Source organism: Leptopilina boulardi, unplaced genomic scaffold (genome assembly GCF_019393585.1).
Source record: "Leptopilina boulardi isolate dan_hultmark-lab unplaced genomic scaffold, ZJU_Lbou_2.1 LbouV2_150, whole genome shotgun sequence".
Lineage (NCBI taxonomy): Eukaryota > Metazoa > Arthropoda > Insecta > Hymenoptera > Figitidae > Leptopilina > Leptopilina boulardi.
In genome coordinates, this window is record NW_026137697.1 from 1,809,003 (window position 1) to 1,833,647 (window position 24,645).

At 33.5% G+C, this 24,645-nt stretch overlaps 1 long non-coding RNA gene across 2 annotated transcripts in view; it reads right to left on the reverse strand.

The window, feature by feature from the left end:
* LOC127291689 (uncharacterized) overlaps positions 1-24,645 on the reverse strand; it is a 114,063-nt gene that overhangs the window by 31,404 nt on the left and 58,014 nt on the right. For both annotated transcript variants that reach the window (XR_007844644.1, XR_007844645.1), the window contains exons 7-8: positions 20,819-20,916; positions 4,031-4,129 (exon numbers count right to left, since the gene is read on the reverse strand). This is a non-coding gene — a long non-coding RNA (uncharacterized LOC127291689). The remainder of the gene's footprint in view (positions 1-4,030; positions 4,130-20,818; positions 20,917-24,645) is intronic.

Genomic DNA, 24,645 nt, shown 5'->3' on the forward strand with positions numbered 1-24,645 from the left:
ATAATGTTACTAACGTTAATACCTATAAAAAAATTAAGAGTTTCTAAAATATATTTTCACGGAAACTTTGCCACTACTTTCCCATTACCACTTTCACTTCCACTTAAACTTTTTATAATTTTCATTCCCATTTTTACTTCTACTTTTTCTAATTCTCATTCGCACTTCCATTCTCACTTCTACTCTTTCTAATTCTCATTCCCACTTTACTTCCACTTTTTCTAATTTTCATTCCCATTCCTATTTCTACTTCCAGTTTTTTATATTCATTGCCACAACCACTTTTTCTAATTCTCATTCTCACTTTCACTTCCACTTCCACTTGTTCTAATTTTCATTCCCATTTTCACTTCCACTTTTTCTAATTTTCATTCCCATTCCTATTTCCACTTCCAGTTTTTTATATTCATTGCCACTACTACTTTTTCTAATTCTCATTCCCACTTTCACTTCCACTTCCACTTGTTCCAATTTTCATTCCCATTTTCACTTCCACTTTTTCTAATTTTCATTCCCATTCCTATTTCTACTTCCAGTTTTTTATATTCATTGCCACTACAACTTTTTCTAATTCTCATTACCACTTTCACTTTTACTTCCACTTGTTCCAATTTTCATTTCCATTTCATCTTTCATTTTTTTATTTTCATAACAACTTTTTTATATTTTCACTTCCACTTCCATTCCTAGTTTTTAAATTTCCATTACCACTTTTACTTTTTCTAATTTCCATCCATTGTAATTAAAAAAAAGTGGAAATGGTTGTGTAAATGGAAATTAGAAAGAGTTTTAGTCGAAATGGCAACAGCTAATGAAAACTAGAAGTGGGAATGAAAATTTGAAAAAGGGAAGTGGGAATGAAAATTAAAAAAAGTGGAAGTGGAAGTGGTAATGAAAATAAAAAAGTGAAAATGGGAATGAAAATTAGAAAAGTGAAAGTGTAAATGAGAATTAGAAAGAGTGGAAGTGGGAATGGAAGTGCGAATGAGAATTAGAAAAAGTGAAAGTGGAAGTGGTAATGTAGATAAAAAAGTGGAAGTGAAAACGGGCATGAAAATTATAAAAAGTGTAAGTGAAAATGGGAATGAGAATTAGAAAAAGTGAAAGTGGAAACGGTAATGAAAATAAAAAAGTGGAGAGGTGATAATAGGAATGAAAATTATAAAAAGTGCGGGTAAGAACATTAAATACTTCCTGGTGATCGATTTTCGACAAGTTTCTGCAAAAATACAATTTAGACACAGTTTCCTAATTTTTTTTATAGGTACTAACGTTAGTAACATTAGTAACGTTAGTAATATTAGTAACGTTAGTAATGTTAATTTTTCTACCTGGGGGAATTTTTAATTCGTAGAATATTTTTAAAACGCCAAATTTTTATTTGTCCGAATTTGCAAATGACCGCGAACAAATAATCGACAGAATGATTTCGGCGCTATTTTTAAAATCCACCAATCACAATTTTCTTTGACAACTTTTCCCGTGTAGAAATTGCCCTATCAGGGCCCTAGTAGGAAATGAAACGCCACACCTGCTTAGGGCCAAATCAGGGCGACCAGAAAATGTGGATTTCCTAATTATAGGGCCACATCAGGCGCGGCGTTTCATTCCCTAATAGGGCAGCCTGATCCGGACCCTGGCAAAATTTCTACACGAGTTGATTAGTGAATTTTAAATATCGCGCCGAAATATCTTTCTACCGATTGTTTGTTCGGTGACTTGCAATTTCGGACAAATAAAAATTCGGCGTTTTAAGAATTCTGACAAAATAAAAATTCAGTGACTAAAAATTCTTTAAAAACGAAATTCTTTTAAATTAGTTATTGAAAAAGTAAAACTGTATACTTTTCAGATTAATTTCCTTTTTGCTTTATGATGCGGGAGGGAAAAATGTCATAAAAACTTTATTTTCAGACTTTTCCAATGAAATTCTTGAGAGTCGCCTAAACATTAAATTTTCGAGAATATATATGTTTAGCTAAAGTGTGTTCTGACACAGTTTTTATATTTTCGTGCGTGGGGTCCTTGACCTACCGCATTACGAGAGTGCGAAAGAAACTCCCGAGTGTACTTGGCCCAAAGCGTTTTTGAGAGGCAACAGATTGGACAAGAGGGTTGGCATAAGATTGGTGCGTATATATACACACAGTAATACATATATATATATCGAGGGGTGAGTAGGTGCCGCGTGTTTCAAAGGAGCCGCTCAAAAAAAGCAGCTCGAATGAAAACCATTGGGGGATGGGAAATGGGCGGGTATCGTTGAATGGCGAATTATAGACTGAAAAAGACGAGATGTGGGGTCTTCTCACATTCAAAAATGCAATATTTGCTTTTTACAAACAAAAGAACTCATTTTTTAAATCAGTGCATTAGGTTTAAAATATCATCCAGAACATCGTCACCTTATATATCTATTAATCTCTCAATATACATTAGCAGATTTTTCAAATATCCATTTTCCAAAAAAAATGGAGAAAAAATTGAAAGAATTCAAAACAAAACGAAAGCGAATGGATAGACAAAAATAGAATTTGCCCCAAGAAGATGGTTTTTTTTCAAATATAAAAAGATTTTTTTAGGAATAAAATCCACTTTGAAGGGAATTGAATCAAATTTTAATCAGTGGGGAATTTTTCTTTCTGATATATACTAATTCATCTTCTAAGAATTTTTTCTAAAAACTACTTTGCACACATTATATTCTTATTAATAATTTTTTCATATTAATTATCCGTATATCTTTTATATGCCACAATTTGTCAATTCTGACATAATTAATTTTTCTCCTACATAATTAATTACAAATTCAGTATATAGAAATATAAAAGATATAGTAAAAAATCGATTTTTCTTTTTCACATCTTATTGTTAATGGTTAATCAACGGTTTTTTTTTGGTTCCGAATAGTTATAGGCCCACACATTTATAATGTAACTTGAAAATAAAGTAATAAAGAAGATAAATCTTTTGTATTTAAAGAAATAATATATAATAAAGAATCTGATTCTGTTCTTAGTATTATCCCCCTGTGTTGAGGGCTTTTTATTTTTCTCCATACTAGACAATATGACGCCTGTAGAATTTTTCTCTTTCAGGTGGCCGCACTTTTTTAAAGTATCTCGGGCCCCGTAAATTTGACATATCTCTCTCTCACACAAACACACACATAAGACGTTACCAAATATCGGTAGATCGAACAGATGTATCGACAACGGGAAAGTTGATAGGCGTGACGGCCTCCCAAGCTGAAGCCGCACCCCCATGAGAGAAATTCATAGGGGCGGTTTCTCAACGAACCCCATTTTGCTTCCACGCGTCATTTTAATTCGCGTATGTGACAATGATATTCTCAAAATTCCCTTAAATCTCAAAAAAAAAATAATAATAATAATCAGGGTGACCGACAAATTCTGAAAATTCCTTAATATTTCCCTAATTGACTCTTGCTTTAAAAAATCTCTAATTTGTACCTGATTTTTTACTGATAAACTACAAAACACAAAAAAACAAATACTGAAACCGTTAACATCTTAAAATCAAAATGCCTTAAAACTAGTGTAATTTTAATCTTAAAACTAGATTAAGTCAATTTTAGGGCTTAAAATCATACACTCAAGGCTGAAATTCAGTAAAAATGGTTCTAATGTTAACGGTTTTAGTCAAAAGTGAACTGAAAGTAAGTATTATTTTTTAGTGTGAACTTATTGTTATAGAAATAACATAAATGTATCGCGTCGCGAAGAAAGGGACCTTAGAAGCAAAAAATTATATATATAGGTTATATTTTGAAATGAAAATACATCAAAATTAATTCTTAATAAAAACCAATGATGTTTATATAAAATAATAAAAACTGTTTTTTATGCTATAGAAACTTGTATAATCAATAGGTAAAATATAAACATAACCTATAATTCGTTTGCTTCTAAGGTCCCTTTGTTCGCGACTCGTCACAAATAATCGTCATTGCGTCCAACCAAATGTTACTTATAATTTTAAACAAGAAAGGAAATATAAAATCACTCACCGTTCGCGAATCCAAGTATATATCACAGCCTCTTTTGGTCCATTTGTCGAAGATCTCGTATTCAGCTGCCGCAGTTCCATTCTTCAAAATATTGTAGAACTAAAAAAAATTAAAAGCAAAATATTTAGTTTCTAAAATAGTTATATTGGTTATATTGAATGCTAAAATTATTTTTAAATATTAGTTCACAGAAAATTAAAAAAGGCTTATTTTAATCCATATTTTGGTATTAAAATAAGCAAAATTGAAGCGTTGCAGCTTATTTTAATGCCTTTTAATTTTCTGTGATAATATATAACTATAATGCCATAGTAACTAACTGTTACCATAGTAACTAATGCCAAAGTAACTAATGCCACAGTAACTAATGCCGCAGTAACTAATGCCGCAGTAACTAATGCCGCAGTAACTAATGCCGCAGTAACTAATGCCGCAGTAACTAATGCCGCAGTAACTAATGCCGCAGTAACTAATGCCGCATTAACTAATGCCGCAGTAACTAATGCCGCAGTAACTAATGCCGCAGTAACTAATGCCACAGTAACTAATGCCACAGTAACTAATGCCGCAGTAACTAATGCCATAGTAACTAATGTCATCACAGAAAATTAAAAGGCATTAAAATAAGCTGCAACGCTTATTTTAATGACTTTTAATTTTCTGTATTATTTTTTAAAAGAAACCATTTCTTCAAAGAAGTAAAATTTTATTCCGAGATTCGATCAATTGTCTGATTTTTTTTATATAAAGAATAATCGCGGAGGCCTTTTTTTCCTGACTCTTGAACTGTAAAAAATTCATATTGCAAAAGCACAGTATAACAGTTAGCCAAGTGTAAATATACATTATATTAGAACACAAATCATCGTCTATTAAATATGTACGGGAAACAAAATGGGGTGATGTTCGAAAAACACACGCAGGACCAGTTCACACGAGTCATATATATATATGGCTGACTTTGTGATCATCCCTTCTATAAGGGTATCTACCCTTGTGCTAAAATGACTATGGCCGCAGACACAGAAAATGTACAGAGACATATAAGAGAAGAAATACGAACAAAAGCTTACAAACGAATAGATTAATCAAACCTAACTGAACCAATGAAAAGCGTACAAATTTCATATACAGCATATAGGAGGGGTTATAAAATATCATATGATTGTGTATATCTGTATAGTTCACGACAATAATTCACATAATTACAAATATATATCGCTCCAAGTAATTTCGATAATATTATTTTTAAAAATCCTCTAATTTTATTTAGAGGAAATTATTACTAAATTATTTTAGTATACTGGGAACCCGATCGGGAGAACAGAAAAAATTCCTATTTCGATTAAAACCGGGGCCCGACCAGGGACTGGTCCAGGCCCCGGTTCCCTGTTTCAACCAGCTCAGGGCCAGGTTGGCAGAATTTTTGCACGGGAAATTATCGCAGAACTAAGCCAGTACTTATCTGTAAAAAGCCTTGCAGAAATTCGCCAACCTGGCCCTGACCTGGTTGAAACATGGAAACTGACCAGGGCCAAAGCAGGCCCTAGTCGGGCCTGGATTTTAGTTGGGATGAAATAGGGCTTCTTCTATGACCCCGATCGGGTTCCCTGTTTCATGCGAATATGAAGCTTCCCGATCTGGGCCCTGCCAGGGCCCTTTTAAAATTTCTACATGGGAAAGTATTATAGCTGCAAAGACTAATTATTATAACCAATACACACTAAAAAAGAAATCTTGATTTCAGCCTATTTTTGAGGCTGAATTTAAGGTGTAAACGGAGTCAGACCAATTAAAAAAGGACAGACTTATGCAAAATATATGGGCTTAATTTAAGGTGTAAACGGTTTAAGACTTTGTTTTTACTGTGTACCAATATATAAATAAATAAACGAATATTTTTTCAATATAATAAATATAATATATATAAAACTATATAAATATGATGGATGATATTACAAAACATTAACTGAATATACACAGCAGATCGCATAGCAAATCTAAAAAGCAGAATAGGGGAACGATCTTGGCAGAAGTAAAAGGTCTAAAGCTGTTGCGAATTTAATGATGATTGTGAATGACGTTCTACCGCTGACAATCATCATATAGTGAAAATCGCCAGTAATTGTCGTTATTAACAGTATATCGCGTAAACCAGTTATTATATAAATATTTTATCTATCTTTTATTTATTGAGAAAATGCTTCTCCAATGTTAAAAATATTTCATTGTATTCAATTATATATAATTATTTTTCCAGTGAAATAACAGGACAGTAAAAAAAGAATAATCAAAAGGGGGATAAATTTTAATTTTCTGATTTATCAAAAAAAGAAAAAATATTCTTTATCAATTAATCATTTCCCCAAATTCCAAATCTGTGATATTCACTCAGGGTGCCATTTTTGCAGCTTTCTCTTTTTGCCTCCATATTTCTTTTCTTACATTCGGGGGTGCAAAGAGTAGATTTTAAAGTATAAAGAGGGTTGGGAATCCCCTCTCTCTCTCTTGATTTCTCCTTTTAAATACAGGGACAAATTCGACAGTGAAGCGACACCCGGTTTTTTTGGACCCCAACTTATATATATATATATATGTACATGACACCGGTATACATAAATGATCATTGCAAAGATCCACAAACGCGGCGTGATGCGCGACCAATCAGAACGACGCGGGCAGCTGCCGCAGCCGCAGTTTACTAGTATATATATGGGGACCAAAAGAATATGGAGGTTTCATTCATTCATCATGAACCTGGTTACAACGATTTCGACTTGTAACGGAACCCCTCCATTTCCCCTGGTACCCCTCATCTACATTATCAGGAATTGGCTATGTTACTATACTTATAAACCTCCCTCTTACCACCCCTCCTTTCTCTATATACCTATATATATACCTCTCGCGCTACCACCGTTCAAAAAATTTTATTTTCCAAAAAGAAATTTATATATATAGCATTTTGGACCCTAAATGCCGAATCGGAATAAACCGTTAAAAATCTGATTGCTCGATTTCTACGGATCAGCAACCAACTTCCGGTATATGCATTTCATGCCTTATTACAAAAAATATAGGATTTATGAGATATATAAAGAGAAAAAAAAGGGAATTATCAAACTCTGGCATATGTACGGAAATTGGAAAGATTTTTCGGTTCATTTTTATTTTATTATATATATTTGAGTGGATGGATGAACCAAATGTATAAGAGTGTGATTGAAACTCCGATTGAATTATATATTAAAACAAAAAACCTCTCCTTTTTAAATTATAAAAATAAAATCTTTTAACAAAGTAGTCACGCGTTTTAAGGAGAAAACAAGATTAAATAAAATATAATTAGGTATCAAACAAAATGTATTTTTTTATTGTAGTAATTATCAGGGCTCTACTAAGGAATGTAACGCCACACCTGATCAGGGCCAAATTAGGGCGACCAGAAAATTGTGGGTTTTCTAATCGGGGCCTCATCATACGCGGCGTTTCATTCCCTAATAGGGCAGCATGATCCGGACACGATCTAGGCCCTGTCAGGGCCCACGTCGGGAAACTCCAAATCCGCATGAAAAAGGGAACATGATAAGAGCCACAGAAGAGCGCCCCACTTCAACCCGATAAAAACCGGGCCCCGACCATGGCCTGGTTTGGCCCCGATCGGGTTCCCTGTTTCAACCAGGTCAGCGCCAGGTTGGCGGGAATATATGTTAGAAATCACACTCCAACTTTACACCAGAAATATTGAATATATAATTTAAATCTCAAAAAGAGTGTATATATTTTATGGACCTGTTTTCTGGAAAGTTATATTATTGTATTCGATTTCTATAACAGTGTGTAATATATACAAGATGATGACTTATATGTAGATTGGAATAGTTTGCGAGTAAAACAGGTCGCTAAAGATGAAAATGTTTAGCTATGTCAAGAGGCTACGTGGCCAATCTAATTTCACGTGAAGATCTGATCGGAACCGCATAATTGACCTAATCAAATTCTCTCCACCGCTTGTAAAGCGTAAAACACCATCACTGGTGTAAGTAGGCATGTCATCACGCGTTATGAACTTAGTTCTGCCCAAAAAATCTTGCCGACGACCCTCTTTTTGTTACGCGGATTTCGCCGTGAGAGATCTTCATATTATATATAACATATAAATATATACTTCATTCAATACAATTACATTTATATTCAAACTATATAGCATTATTCATTTTATTCATCTTCAATTTGGAAAAAAAGAGAAGTTTGCGTTAAATAATTTCAAAACTCAGTATAATTCAAATTTACGTTTATACATATTTTTTCTTATATTTTACATAAAAAAAAATAATTTAAAAAAGCAGCTTGAAAATCTCTATATAATAAAAATATATATTAAGATATACTAACAAATTTATCATAATTCTTTAAAATTCATAAGAAAAATAGTTACCGGTTCATTAGTTCTTTATCTAATCGCTATTGGAATAAAGAGTACATATATATAATTATTGTGTTCGCCAGGTGTTTTGATGTCTATATCTTTATGACTATCGTTGTGACCATTAGCGCACGTGCAACGCAGGCCTGAACGTTTTTCAAGACAAAACACAAGCGACACTTAATTTTTACGCCTGTCAAAAATTTTAAGATAATCTTATTCAGTTTCTATTCGATTACGTCACATTATCACGAAACTCCAAATAAATTTTGGAATTTTTTAAAAAATTTCGATTTTTCAAATTTAGAAAATAATCACTGCGGAATAATACGAAAGTCTTAACTCAGAAGTCACAAATAAATAAAGATATATGGCACATTTTGATAGGTCCAGCGGATGCTGAGATTAACTCAAAAACATTTTGGAATAATTTTCGAAAAATTAAATTTGCGAGATAACTGCTCCGGAATACCATAAATAAAATAGATCTAAAGTTTCGAACAAAAAATATATTGCGACCTTTTTGATTGGTTCAGCAGATGCTGAGTTAAACTAGAAAACAAATTCGGAAAAAGTGCCGAAAAATTAAATTCGCCAGATAATCGTTCGGGAATACAGCCAAAGTCTTTAGAAAAAAGTTTCGAACAAAAAATGTATGGCGCACTTTTAGATTGGTCCAGCGGATGCTGAGCTACACTCAGATAAATTTTTTAAAAAATTTCGAAAAATTAAATTTGCGAGATAATTGATCAGGAATACCGGCAAAGTCTTAACCCGGGAGTCTCGAACAGAAAATGTATGGCGCACTTTTTGATTGGTGCAGCGGATGCTGAGCTACACTCAAAATAATTTTTGAAAAAATTTCAAAAATTAAATTTTAGAGATAATCCATCGGGAATACCGTCAAAGTCTTAACCCGGGAGTCTCGAACAAAAAATGTATGGCGCACTTTTTGATTGGTCCAGCGGATGCTGAGCTACATTCAGATAAATTTTTTAAAAAATTTCGAAAAATTAAATTTGCGAGATAATTGATCAGGAATACCGCCAAAGTCTTAACCCGGGAGTCTCGAACAAAAAATGTATGGCGCACTTTTTAATTGGTCCAGCGGATGCTGAGCTACACTGAGATAAATTTTTTAAAAAATTTCGAAAAATTAAATTTGCGAGATAATTGATCAGGAATACCGCCAAAGTCTTAACCCGGGAGTCTCGAACAAAAAATGTATGGCGCACTTTTTGATTGGTCCAGCGGATGCTGAGCTACACTCAGATAAATTTTTAAAAAAATTTTGAAAAATTAAATTTGCGAGATAATAGATCGGGAATACCGCCAAAGTCTTAACCCGGAAGACTCGAAAAAAAAGGTGTGGCGCACATTTTGATTGGTCCAGCGGATGCTGAGCTACACTTAAAAATATTTTGGAAAAATTTTCGAAAAAATAAATTCTCGAGATAATCGCTCCGAAATACCACCAATAAAAAAGGGAAAAAGTTTCGAACAAAAAATGTATGGCGCACTATTTGATTGGTCCAGCGGATGATGAGCTACACTATAAAACAAATTTGGAAAAAATTTAGAAAAATTAAATTTGCGAGATAAACGTTCCGGAATACCACCAATAAAATAGGGAAAAAGTTTCGAACAAAAAATGTATGGCGCACTTTTAGATTGGTCCAGCGGATGCTGAGCTACACTCAAATAAAGTTATGAAAAATTTTCGAAAAATTAAATTTTCTAAATAATCGTTCGGGAATACCGCCAAAGTCTTTAGCAAAAAGTAGCGAACAAAAAATGTATGGCGCACTTTTAGATTGGTCCAGCGGATGCTGAGCTACACTAGAAAACAAATTTGGAAAAAATTTAGAAAAATTAAATTTGCGAGATAAACTTTCCGGAATACCACCAATAAAATAGGGAAAAAGTTTCGAACAAAAAATGTATGGCGCACTTTTAGATTGGTCCAGCGGATGCTGAGCTACACTCAAATAAATTTATGAAAAATTTTCGAAAAATTAAATTTTCTAAATAATCGTTCGGGAATACGGCCAAAGTCTTTAGCAAAAAGTAGCGAACAAAAAATGTATGGCGCACTTTTTGATTGGTCCAGCGGATGCTGAGCTACACTCAGATAAATTTTTGAAAAAATTTCGAAAAATTAAATTTGCGAGATAATTAATCGGGAATACCGCCAAAGTCTTAACCCGGGAGTCTCGAACAAAAAATGTATGGCGCACTTTTTGATTGGTCCAGCGGATGCTGAGCTACACTGAGATAAATTTTTTTAAAAATTTTGAAAAATTAAATTTGCGAGATAATCGCTCAGGAATACCGCCTAAGTCTTTAGCAAAAAGTAGCGAACAAAAAATGTATGGCGCACTTTTTGATTGGTCCAGCGGATGCTGAGCTACAGTAGAAAACAAATTTGGAAAAAATATAGAAAAATTAAATTTGCGAGATAAACGTTCCGGAATACCACCAATAAAATAGGGAAAAAGTTTCGAACAAAAAATGTATGGCGCACTTTTAGATTGGTCCAGCGGATGCTGAGCTACAGTAAAAACAAATTTGGAAAAATTGTCAAAAAATTAAATTCGCTAGATAATCGTTCGGGAATACCGCCATAGTGATTAGAAAAAAGTTCTGAACAAAAAATGTATGGCGCACTTTTTGATTGGTCCAGCGGATGCTGAGCTACACTCAGATAAATTTTTTAAAAAATTTCGAAAAATTAAATTTGCGAGATAATTGATCGGGAATACCGCCAAAGTCTTAACCCGGGAGTCTCGAACAAAAAATGTATGGCGCACTTTTTGATTGGTCCAGCGGATGCTGAGCTACACTGAGATAAATTTTTTTAAAAATTTTGAAAAATTAAATTTGCGAGATAATCGCTCAGGAATACCGCCAAAGTCTTTAGCAAAAAGTAGCGAACAAAAAATGTATGGCGCACTTTTTGATTGGTCCAGCGGATGCTGAGCTACACTCAAATAAAGTTATGAAAAATTTTCGAAAAATTAAATTTTCTAAATAATCGTTCGGGAATACCGCCAAAGTCTTTAGCAAAAAGTAGCGAACAAAAAATGTATGGCGCACTTTTAGATTGGTCCAGCGGATGCTGAGCTACATTCAAAATAATTTTTGAAAAAATTTCGAAAAATTAAATTTTAGAGATAATCGTTCGAGAATACCGCCAAAGTGATTAGAAGAAAGTTCTGAACAAAAAATGTATGGTGCACTTTTTGATTGGTCCAGCGGATGCTGAGCTACACTCAAAATAATTTTTGAAAAAATTTCGAAAAATTTAATTCGCGAGATAATCGCTCTGGAATACAACCAAAGTAGTTAGAAGAAAGTTCTGAACAAAAAATGTATGGCGCACTTTTTGATTGGTCCAGCGGATGCTGAGCTACACTCAAATTAATTTATGAAAAATTTTCGAAAAATTAAATTTTCTAAATAATCGTTCGGGAATACCGCCAAAGTCTTTAGCAAAAAGTAGCGAACAAAAAATGTATGGCGCACTTTTTGATTGGTCCAGCGGATGCTGAGCTACAGTAGAAAACAAATTTGGAAAAAATATAGAAAAATTAAATTTGCGAGATAAACGTTTCGGAATACCACTAATAAAATAAGGAAAAAGTTTCGAACAAAAAATGTATGGCGCACTTTTAGATTGGTCCAGCGGATGCTGAGCTACAGTAAAAACAAATTTGGAAAAATTGTCAAAAAATTAAATTCGCTAGATAATCGTTCGGGAATACCGCCATAGTGATTAGAAAAAATGTTCTGAACAAAAAATGTATGGCGCACTTTTAGATTGGTCCAGCGGATGCTGAGCTACATTCAGATAAATTTTTTAAAAAATTTCGAAAAATTAAATTTGCGAGATAATTGATCAGGAATACCGCCAAAGTCTTAACCCGGGAGTCTCGAACAAAAAATGTATGGCGCACTTTTTGATTGGTCCAGCGGATGCTGAGCTACACTCAGATAAATTTTTAAAAAAATTTTGAAAAATTAAATTTGCGAGATAATAGATCGGGAATACCGCCAAAGTCTTAACCCGGAAGACTCGAAAAAAAAGGTGTGGCGCACATTTTGATTGGTCCAGCGGATGCTGAGCTACACTTAAAAATATTTTGGAAAAATTTTCGAAAAAATAAATTCTCGAGATAATCGCTCCGAAATACCACCAATAAAAAAGGGAGAAAGTTTCGAACAAAAAATGTATGGCGCACTTTTTGATTGGTCCAGCGGATGATGAGCTACACTAGAAAACAAATTTGGAAAAAATTTAGAAAAATTAAATTTGCGAGATAAACGTTCCGGAATACCACCAATAAAATAGGGAAAAAGTTTCGAACAAAAAATGTATGGCGCACTTTTAGATTGGTCCAGCGGATGCTGAGCTACACTCAAATAAAGTTATGAAAAATTTTCGAAAAATTAAATTTTCTAAATAATCGTTCGGGAATACCGCCAAAGTCTTTAGCAAAAAGTAGCGAACAAAAAATGTATGGCGCACTTTTAGATTGGTCCAGCGGATGCTGAGCTACACTAGAAAACAAATTTGGAAAAAATTTAGAAAAATTAAATTTGCGAGATAAACTTTCCGGAATACCACCAATAAAATAGGGAAAAAGTTTCGAACAAAAAATGTATGGCGCACTTTTAGATTGGTCCAGCGGATGCTGAGCTACACTCAAATAAATTTATGAAAAATTTTCGAAAAATTAAATTTTCTAAATAATCGTTCGGGAATACGGCCAAAGTCTTTAGCAAAAAGTAGCGAACAAAAAATGTATGGCGCACTTTTTGATTGGTCCAGCGGATGCTGAGCTACACTCAGATAAATTTTTTAAAAAATTTCGAAAAATTAAATTTGCGAGATAATTAATCGGGAATACCGCCAAAGTCTTAACCCGGGAGTCTCGAACAAAAAATGTATGGCGCACTTTTTGATTGGTCCAGCGGATGCTGAGCTACAGTAGAAAACAAATTTGGAAAAAATATAGAAAAATTAAATTTGCGAGATAAACGTTCCGGAATACCACCAATAAAATAGGGAAAAAGTTTCGAACAAAAAATGTATGGCGCACTTTTAGATTGGTCCAGCGGATGCTGAGCTACAGTAAAAACAAATTTGGAAAAATTGTCAAAAAATTAAATTCGCTAGATAATCGTTCGGGAATACCGCCATAGTGATTAGAAAAAAGTTCTGAACAAAAAATGTATGGCGCACTTTTAGATTGGTCCAGCGGATGCTGAGCTACAGTAAAAACAAAATTGGAAAAATTGTCAAAAAATTAAATTCGCTAGATAATCGTTCGGGAATACCGCCATAGTGATTAGAAAAAAGTTCTGAACAAAAAATGTATGGCGCACTTTTTGATTGGTCCAGCGGATGCTGAGCTACACTCAGATAAATTTTTTAAAAAATTTCGAAAAATTAAATTTGCGAGATAATTGATCAGGAATACCGCCAAAGTCTTAACCCGGGAGTCTCGAACAAAAAATGTATGGCGCACTTTTTGATTGGTCCAGCGGATGCTGAGCTACACTCAGATAAATTTTTTAAAAAATTTCGAAAAATTAAATTTGCGAGATAATTGATCGGGAATACCGCCAAAGTCTTAACCCGGGAGTCTCGAACAAAAAATGTATGGCGCACTTTTTGATTGGTCCAGCGGATGCTGAGCTACACTCAAATAAAGTTATGAAAAATTTTCGAAAAATTAAATTTTCTAAATAATCGTTCGGGAATACCGCCAAAGTCTTTAGCAAAAAGTAGCGAACAAAAAATGTATGGCGCACTTTTAGATTGGTCCAGCGGATGCTGAGCTACATTCAAAATAATTTTTGAAAAAATTTCGAAAAATTAAATTTTAGAGATAATCGTTCGAGAATACCGCCAAAGTGATTAGAAGAAAGTTCTGAACAAAAAATGTATGGCGCACTTTTAGATTGGTCCAGCGGATGCTGAGCTACACTAGAAAACAAATTTGGAAAAAATTTAGAAAAATTAAATTTGCGAGATAAACTTTCCGGAATACCACCAATAAAATAGGGAAAAAGTTTCGAACAAAAAATGTATGGCGCACTTTTAGATTGGTCCAGCGGATGCTGAGCTACACTCAAATAAATTTATGAAAAATTTTCGAAAAATTAAATTTTCTAAATAATCGTTCGGGAATACGGCCAAAGTCTTTAGCAAAAAGTAGCGAACAAAAAATGTATGGCGCACTTTTTGATTGGTCCAGCGGATGCTGAGCTACACTCAGATAAATTTTTTAAAAAATTTCGAAAAATTAAATTTGCGAGATAATTAATCGGGAATACCGCCAAAGTCTTAACCCGGGAGTCTCGAACAAAAAATGTATGGCGCACTTTTTGATTGGTCCAGCGGATGCTGAGCTACAGTAGAAAACAAATTTGGAAAAAATATAGAAAAATTAAATTTGCGAGATAAACGTTCCGGAATACCACCAATAAAATAGGGAAAAAGTTTCGAACAAAAAATGTATGGCGCACTTTTAGATTGGTCCAGCGGATGCTGAGCTACAGTAAAAACAAATTTGGAAAAATTGTCAAAAAATTAAATTCGCTAGATAATCGTTCGGGAATACCGCCATAGTGATTAGAAAAAAGTTCTGAACAAAAAATGTATGGCGCACTTTTAGATTGGTCCAGCGGATGCTGAGCTACAGTAAAAACAAAATTGGAAAAATTGTCAAAAAATTAAATTCGCTAGATAATCGTTCGGGAATACCGCCATAGTGATTAGAAAAAAGTTCTGAACAAAAAATGTATGGCGCACTTTTTGATTGGTCCAGCGGATGCTGAGCTACACTCAGATAAATTTTTTAAAAAATTTCGAAAAATTAAATTTGCGAGATAATTGATCAGGAATACCGCCAAAGTCTTAACCCGGGAGTCTCGAACAAAAAATGTATGGCGCACTTTTTGATTGGTCCAGCGGATGCTGAGCTACACTCAGATAAATTTTTTAAAAAATTTCGAAAAATTAAATTTGCGAGATAATTGATCGGGAATACCGCCAAAGTCTTAACCCGGGAGTCTCGAACAAAAAATGTATGGCGCACTTTTTGATTGGTCCAGCGGATGCTGAGCTACACTCAAATAAAGTTATGAAAAATTTTCGAAAAATTAAATTTTCTAAATAATCGTTCGGGAATACCGCCAAAGTCTTTAGCAAAAAGTAGCGAACAAAAAATGTATGGCGCACTTTTAGATTGGTCCAGCGGATGCTGAGCTACATTCAAAATAATTTTTGAAAAAATTTCGAAAAATTAAATTTTAGAGATAATCGTTCGAGAATACCGCCAAAGTGATTAGAAGAAAGTTCTGAACAAAAAATGTATGGTGCACTTTTTGATTGGTCCAGCGGATGCTGAGCTACACTCAAAATAATTTTTGAAAAAATTTCGAAAAATTTAATTCGCGAGATAATCGCTCCGGAATACAACCAAAGTAGTTAGAAGAAAGTTCTGAACAAAAAATGTATGGCGCACTTTTTGATTGGTCCAGCGGATGCTGAGCTACACTAGAAAACATATTTGGAAAAAATTTCGAAAAATTAAATTTGCGAGATAAACTTTCCGGAATACCACCAATAAAATAGGGAAAAAGTTTCGAACAAAAAATGTATGGCGCACTTTTAGATTGGTCCAGCGGATGCTGAGCTACACTCAAATAAATTTATGAAAAATTTTCGAAAAATTAAATTTTCTAAATAATCGTTCGGGAATACGGCCAAAGTCTTTAGCAAAAAGTAGCGAACAAAAAATGTATGGCGCACTTTTTGATGGGTCCAGCGGATGCTGAGCTAAACTAGAAAACAAAATTGGAAAAAATGCCGAAAAAATAAATTCACGAGATTAACGTTCGGGAATACAGTCAAAGTGATTAGAAGAAAGTTTTGAACAAAAAATGTATGGCGCACTTTTTGATTGGTCCAGCGGATGCTGAGCTACACTAGAAAACAAATTTGGAAAAAATTTCGAAAAATTAAATTTGCGAGATAAACTTTCCGGAATACCACCAATAAAATAGGGAAAAAGTTTCGAACAAAAAATGTATGGCGCACTTTTAGATTGGTCCAGCGGATGCTGAGCTACACTCAAATAAATTTATGAAAAATTTTCGAAAAATTAAATTTTCTAAATAATCGTTCGGGAATACGGCCAAAGTCTTTAGCAAAAAGTAGCGAACAAAAAATGTATGGCGCACTTTTTGATGGGTCCAGCGGATGCTGAGCTAAACTAGAAAACAAAATTGGAAAAAATGCCGAAAAAATAAATTCACGAGATTAACGTTCGGGAATACTGTCAAAGTGATTAGAAGAAAGTTCTGAACAAAAAATGTATGGCGCACTTTTTGATTGGTCCAGCGGATGCTGAGCTAAACTAGAAAACAAATTCGGAAAAAATACCCAAAAAATAAATTCGCGAGATAATAATCGTTCGGGAATACCGACAAAAAAATGAGCAAAAAATCTCGAACAAAAAATGTATGGCGCACTTTTTGATTGGTTCAGCGGATGCTGAGCTACACTCAAAAATATTTTGGAAAAATTTTCGAACAAAGAATGTACCTTATATCTATACATAAGCTCAATTTTTGAAAAAACTTCTTAGACTTAAAAATTTTTTTTTTCATCACGGATAAATTCTAAAAAACAGTTCTTATTTTTACTATATAGTAATTAATAATGATGTCTATTGTCATTTCGTTTTGACAACTAAACTTTTTCGGTAAACAGATTATATAAATTGTGCGTCAAAGCAAAAATTCAACAAGTTAATTCCGGTCCAATTCGGATGTCACTATATGTTGCTAGTATACACAGGTATTCAAAAATCCTAATCTTGTTATAGTCGAAGTTAGTGTGTTCAAAATGAAACAAAAAAGTGTTTAACCAACTGACTTGATCTGATGTGCTTATAGGAAAAATATATGCGCGCCGGCGCGGAAAAGTTCTTTAAATATTTTGAGATCCAACCAGGAAAACTTACGCCGGATGATCCTGTGAGATATTGCGAACGAGAATTGAGGAAAAGAGAGTGAGAGAGAGAGAGGGAGGGCGATCGCCAGGAGCTAAATCCTTTAAGGTTGACGCGAATGTGACAACAGCAAGTAGGCGGTCCAGCTTAAGCGATTTGGACAGCAGGTTTCGGATTACCTTTTTGGATGCTGGGGCACCTTTTTTTCACGACAATATTCGCATTTATTTTCTCGTCCACCGAGATTAGCGTCGATTCTCTGTCAAAATTGTGTCCATTGTATTTGACACTGACGACGATGATTTGAAAATAATTTCGTGTCCTGCCTACAATATATATATATATATATATAAATGTATGAGGGTTACTAGGTCTTAGGGTTATTTGGAAAACTTGCAACTAAACCTCTCTATTTTCTGTTGGTACATATATTGAAATACTTTGTATCGAAAATAATTAGGAAAACTTCTCTAATTAATAACGGAAATAAATATGCTTATTCATTCAGAATTTTGTAATAATTTTTCTTTTTTCGGCACAAGTGGCTCAAAAGATTACAATTGAAAAATTTTCAACTCTTTTTGATGAATTCATTGTGGTGTCGCGCGAGAGCCGTTTAAAAGACGACGATGACAACGACGGCATAAAAATCGAACAATCTGTAGCGAAAGCGTGAAAATCTTCGGTGACCGGGTGGTGGGTACACATAGATGAAAAGGAGAGTTGTTCACTCATCGATCAACTGATTCTCTGTCTTTATTCTGTCCCATGGTTGGAACAGCGTACAAATATGATTTAAGCGTGCAGACCATGCGCTATTTGTTCACGAGCCTTTCAAATAGCATTTACATCGGCATAGTGTGAGGATATATATACTATAAGGAGTCGTAGCTAAATCGTTTTCAACCCCCCGATAAAAGATCCTCGGCAATGCAACGTAGTGGCGCGTTTTCAATCCTTAACGAACCACATCCAAAGTTCTTCTATGTATGCGTGTAATAATTCATATATAAAGAAACCTACCGCATCTAATCTATTTCCTTTATCAAAAAAACAGGAAAGTACAAACACATTTATACATGTACGTGTAGAAAAAAAAATGAAAAGGTGAATACGTGTGTTATAAAAAAAACACACACACATGTTGAAAAAGTATAAAAATGCACACGTAGCATGTATACCGTTTGTCCCTTGTTTGTTGCTTTAGTTAAGCTATTTAAGACGCTCTCTCTGTTAGGATTAGTAGAGGCGATCAGTTGCGGCAGGTGACGTGAATTCGGCATTCCTTATTAAGCCGTAGAACCTTGGTATAAGATAGTGCGAGACAATCCGTTTGATTCGCTTACTTTGCACACGTAGAGGCATGTAACTAGCACCCTAAATATATATATGAGATCGACGTTTTCGAAAACCTGTTTCCAAATTTCATTCTGTTTATATAATTGTACATGACGATAACGAATTAATTTCTCGTTTCGTTTTATTTAATAATACATATCTAAATCAGGGTGAAAATTGTATCACTATTTAAAAAGTAGAAGTCAATAAAAAGATATAAAATTATCTTAAAGTGGAATAAAGAAATTAAATTTTCAATTACAATAATTTTAAAAATCATTTGCATTTAATAAATTAAAAAGCAAATTTAAAATTCTTTAAATTGTTTTTAATTTTTACCTAAAGATATTTACGTAGAGCTTATACGATTTTCTGTGTTGAAAAGAGAAGAGAAGATAATCGAGATCTTGGAAGACCCCCTGGGAAGGAAGTGCAAGTTTCTCTCGGTTGACTTAAGCTCTGGATAAGCCGCGAAGCTGACACTAACCCCGTTAACCCAGTAACGCAGGAGCTTCTGACTTTTTAAACCATTTATTTACCGCATCTATAAGCACAGCATCGCGAGCCAAAAGATATACATACTTTTAAAAAGAAGACCAAAAACCCTTTTCGTCTCAGTTCTTTCATCTTCTATTTATAAATCTTTGACTTTTGATGACTTCTTTCTACTTTACAGTTACACTTTGACACTTCGTCAATATATAATCTTTTTAACACACACAGTTAAAAGCGAGTTTTTCTTTTTAAAATAATTTCTTTGCATAAAATTCATATTAATTTAATGTGGCTAATACAAAAATGAAGTAATAAATTCAACAAAATTTGCAACGAACAAAGTCTCAGTCTGCGATTTAATAATAAAGTATACACTCTAAATCTGAATCAGTGAAAATTTCATTGAATTCAAATCAGTGGCTTAGTTTTCTTTAATTCATCAGTGGAATTTCACTGACAATCAGTGGTTTTTACTGATTCTCAGTGAAATTCCACTGGTGAATTAAAGAAAACTGAGCCATTGATTTTAATTCAGTGAAATTTTCACTGATTCAGATTTAGAGTGTAAAAAAGATTGGATTAAATTTTTTAAATTGTTTATCAACAGCAGTGGGTATCTACATTTCCTACAGATACAGTACAACAACAACAACAGATACAGTTATAACAAAGAAAGAAGAAAGGTGACAAAGAAAGAAGAACTAATAATCAACTATAAATATGCTCCATTCAACTTTTCTCCTTTCCAAAAATCATTCCCTCTCTTTCACCTCTATTAAGAAAAACCTTCGTCATCGGAATTTACAAATGACACAATGAATAAAATGAAAAAAACAATCTATGAAATCTGGGTTTGATGGACCACGGAGGTAGGTTTCTACATGTACATAAACCTATATATATATATATATATATATAAATGTTCCACCCATTTTTTTGAAACCGTTTCTAGCTTTTGATCTTTTATGTACACGAGCCAATATATACTAATACGAGTGTGTGGTACCCGCTGGATTTTTTTTTGAATCCAAAATCGTTGTCCTGCGAGTCAAATTTCGTCACAGTCCGCTTCCTCCCTGAAACTAGATTGGTAACGGCCCGGTGTGTTCCTCGCTCGCGACTTCGTCCTATTTACCGATTATTAGCCGTGTCCTCCTGTAACCAGGAATCCTAGACGCGCTATCGGCCCGGTGTTGCGTTTCTCCCGGGGTATTTCATCAGAAACGTACAATAATAAAAAAAAAAAAAATCTTTCAAATTCAAGACATTTTTTTTTCACGCTCAAAAAAATGTCATATAAAATATATTCCCATTTTAAAATCGAAAAAAAAAGAAAAATCAGATATGACTTATATAATTGATAAAAACTAATTAAATTTTATAAAAATATTTTTATAATCTATTTTTATAATCTATTTTTAAAAAATCAAGATCGAAGAAAATTAACTAAATTACTTATTATCTTTTTCTAACAGGGAAGGGGTTAAATAAAAAATGACTCACCGATTGATAAATATCCCACGTCGATAGGTCGCATTGTCTTTTCCGGAACATCTCTTTTCCAAAGATCTCCATAACTTCCAGTTATATGTCTCCATTAACTGAAAAATAAAACATTAAAATTAATTATTAATAAATAAAGCAACAGTTTAATTTTAAAATATTTGGTTAATTACAAAATTTTTCTTGTAATAAAAAAAAGAATTTAAAATATCCAACGTTTAAAAATTACAATTTTCAAATTTTGAGAAAAACTTTTGAAATACGTTCCTGTATACATATAATAATATATTTCACTGCCGCAGCTGAGAGGAACCAAGCCGTTGCGAATCTATTGAAGAATCATATTGAAAAAAAGACCGCTGATGGTAATTTTGAATGGAGGGAAAAATCTTGAATTTCTGACACTCTCACTACAATTTCCTGCGCGCGTCTCATGAGATCGTTATACAATCAAGAAGACATGATCGAAGATTATTACTATCCAGGGAATTAAAAAAATTTAACATTGCAATTTTCACTCGACGACACACACAAGTACCAATAACCTTGTGTCCTTAGGGAGGATAAAATTCAAAAATGAGAAGTATAAGGATCTTCATAATAGTCAAAGACGAAAATGACTTGAAAAAATTTTATTAAGCAAATCGAATTTTACTTATAATTAAACAGATCCTACTTTCAGTTATTAATCAAAATCAAATAAAAATTTAAATAGATTATTAAAAATTAAATTATTTTCCTCTCTACTAAATAAAGGGAAAAAAAATATTCTGCGCAGACTCTTCTATATCAATAAGATAATGAAATAAAATTCGCATAAACAATAAAAATGTATGTACTTTGGGAATTTCCGTCTTATATATGAACTTGAGAAATAAACGAAGAACGTTTTCATATATAATTGCCAGAAAGATATGTGGTCCATTGTTTAGAGGTTGAAGGTATCGGCTCATGAATTCAGCAACGTTACGAGTTGCTAGCTGCGTAATACATTTCACGGTTTACGCTCTTTGCACTTAAATGCATTTGCTCTTTTCAAAGCGTCGGCATCTTTTGTTCCTAGTTACGTTTCGCTCGATTCATGATTGCTTTCAAATAATTGATTATTGTCCGCATCTTTTTATTTTCACAATATTATTTTATCGCACGTGTGCACCTACGCATTTTTAGAAAAATAATAATTTAAATTAACCTCGTGATACTATTTTCAGTTTTTTCATTAAAAAATTTAAAAATCAGTGACAATTATTATCTTGCGTTTGCAAAATAAAATTTAACAAAGGCCGACATTAAAAATGTTAAAACTTAAAATAAGATTCTCATATGCGGATGAAAATATCTTAATTTGTATCTCATTTTTGTCATAAAAATGGAGAACTCTTCTTTCAGTGCGGGAGTGAAACGCATGGGATATTTTGTTATTTATTATTATCGCTTGCAAGGTTACGGGTCACAGTTACTGTGTATCAATAACCAAGGTTGTCATCGTCACTTCTCAGCAAACTTTCCGACAAAAATGACCTCTCTTCGTTCTCTCACACCGTCTTCAACACAACTCATCTCTAAAACGCGCGTTTCAATTCTTTCGCAAGATATTAATGTCAGGTCATCTCATTCGAAAAATCTCATCCCGAACTATATCACAATGATCCTTTATAATTAGATTTCTTATTTTATGCCATTAAAGAACCGTAACTATTTCTTACCAACGACTTTTGAATACAATATAACAATTTTCTTTCTTCTCCCATATATTGAATATTGAAGTGTAAAAATGTCGCAACAAAACACTTCTATATTTTTTTCATTGTCAAATCGTCTTTATTTTGCACTACCCAAAAAAATTAATACAAATTATTTAAAATTTATTTGTTAACAAATCACTTTTTTTTGTAGGAAAAACAATAATAATAATAATAATTAAATAATGATCCCGAAAACTAATTAAAATCTCCATGAATGGTTTTCTCTTTCTTGTCTTCAATCTTTGTCAAGGACAGAAGTGACTTGAAGGTGTGAAAGGGTTGCAAAACACCCTACTTCCAAGAAGTCTAGATCTACGGACATTCCAATGAGTCTTGGCCTCTCTGGAACCATAAGCATTGCCTCTGCGCGAGAGTCGAAAAGGATAAACCGACAAGAGTCAAGGAGAATAAGATTTGCACACTCTCTTTCTCTCTCTCTCTTTCATTCTCTCTTATTCTCATCCATCGGCAAGCACCGGAGGGCTCGCAATTTTTCAGTGGGATTTATTAGAGCATCATTCTAAGGCTTTACGACGCACCTGGTCCGAGTCGATCCACTCATCTCGTCCTTTCTTCTTCTTCTTCTCTCTTTCTTCCAAAAGAATATTTCTTTCCTTGTTCCTCCTTCATCATCATTATCATTTTCTACCTTCATCTCCCATAGACCATATATAGACTCATTTTCTATAATCCTTCCCCCCCTTTTTCTGGACACTCGAAATTATTTCTTTCGCACATATGCGAGTTTTTAACAAATTAAAATTATTTTTCTAACGCAAAAAAGTATTTTCCGCTCATATCCTTTCTCGCGCATATATTATTGTATCATATATATATATGTTCTCTCTCGCTCGAAGATCTCATTCTTGCATCGAGAGGATCTTCGTCGACGACCTCTCTCGGCCTCAGCTAATTATTTTATTCTCACGCCAGGCCGTCAGAGTGCGCGTGCCTTTCATTAGACGCTTCCTCCGCCTCTGGCTCTCATCTTCAATCCGACACAAATTTTTAGGTTAAGTGCTCAATATTTTTTACAGGGTGTCAAACTTATTTGCAATGAGATATTTTTTTTCCAATTTCAAATACGAAAAATTCTATTTTAAAAAAATGTTTCCAATAAAGTATTTACCTTACTAATACAAATTCTCGTAGCTTCAAGGAGATTCTTTCAAACTAAATAGCCCTCGGAGATCCCTATATTTTCAAGTTAAATTTTCATTCGGAAAATGTGAAAAATAACAAAAAAGTTAATTAATTTCAATGAAATTTTCATTCCAAAAAACAAAATCCAATTCACATCTAGCGAATATTATTTTACCTATATAGAGCATTAATTTTTGAATGTCAAGATTATTTTCATTATAAATTCCCGAGGTAATTTTTACCTTTAAACCGAATCGAATTCTGAGTACATATTAAAAGCTTAAAAACTGCGCGCATATAGGTAGCAGAGCAGCAGTGCGAAAGCAAAAATGAAAAAAAAAAAGAAAAACGTGCCACAGTATAAAAGCGCGCGTATACCCCCAATGTCAAGCAATATCGCTCTCGCACGTCTCCGGATTTCAGAATGGGTTCTTGAGTTATTTAAATAAACCCTTTGTCGGTCAGTTCAGTCCATTTACTGAAGTACCAAAGTACTTTATAGCCACGCGCGTATATACACCGCGATATGCCGAATTATTATTTCTTTTATATATTTTTATTTATACTTTACGAATTTAATCTCCAAACCTGTCATAAATTCAATATTCCGCCATTTGTCAAAATTCACTCTATATCTAACAAATATAATTATTTTCCATGCCAGAAATTTTGGGTCCACACAGCTCCAAATTCGCATAAAACAGGGAACTCGATCGACGTCACAGAAAAATCCCTATTTCAGCCCTATTTCAATTAAAACCAGGGCCCGACCGGGACCTGGTTTGACCCTGGTTGAGTTCCCTGTTTCAACCTGGTCAGAGCCAGGTTGGCGAATTTCTGCATAGGTTAAAATAAAAAAATTTCTTTTTGAAACAGATTTTTCTTCTTAAATTCGAAATCACAGAGAATAAATATACTAAGAATATATTCTGTAAATTG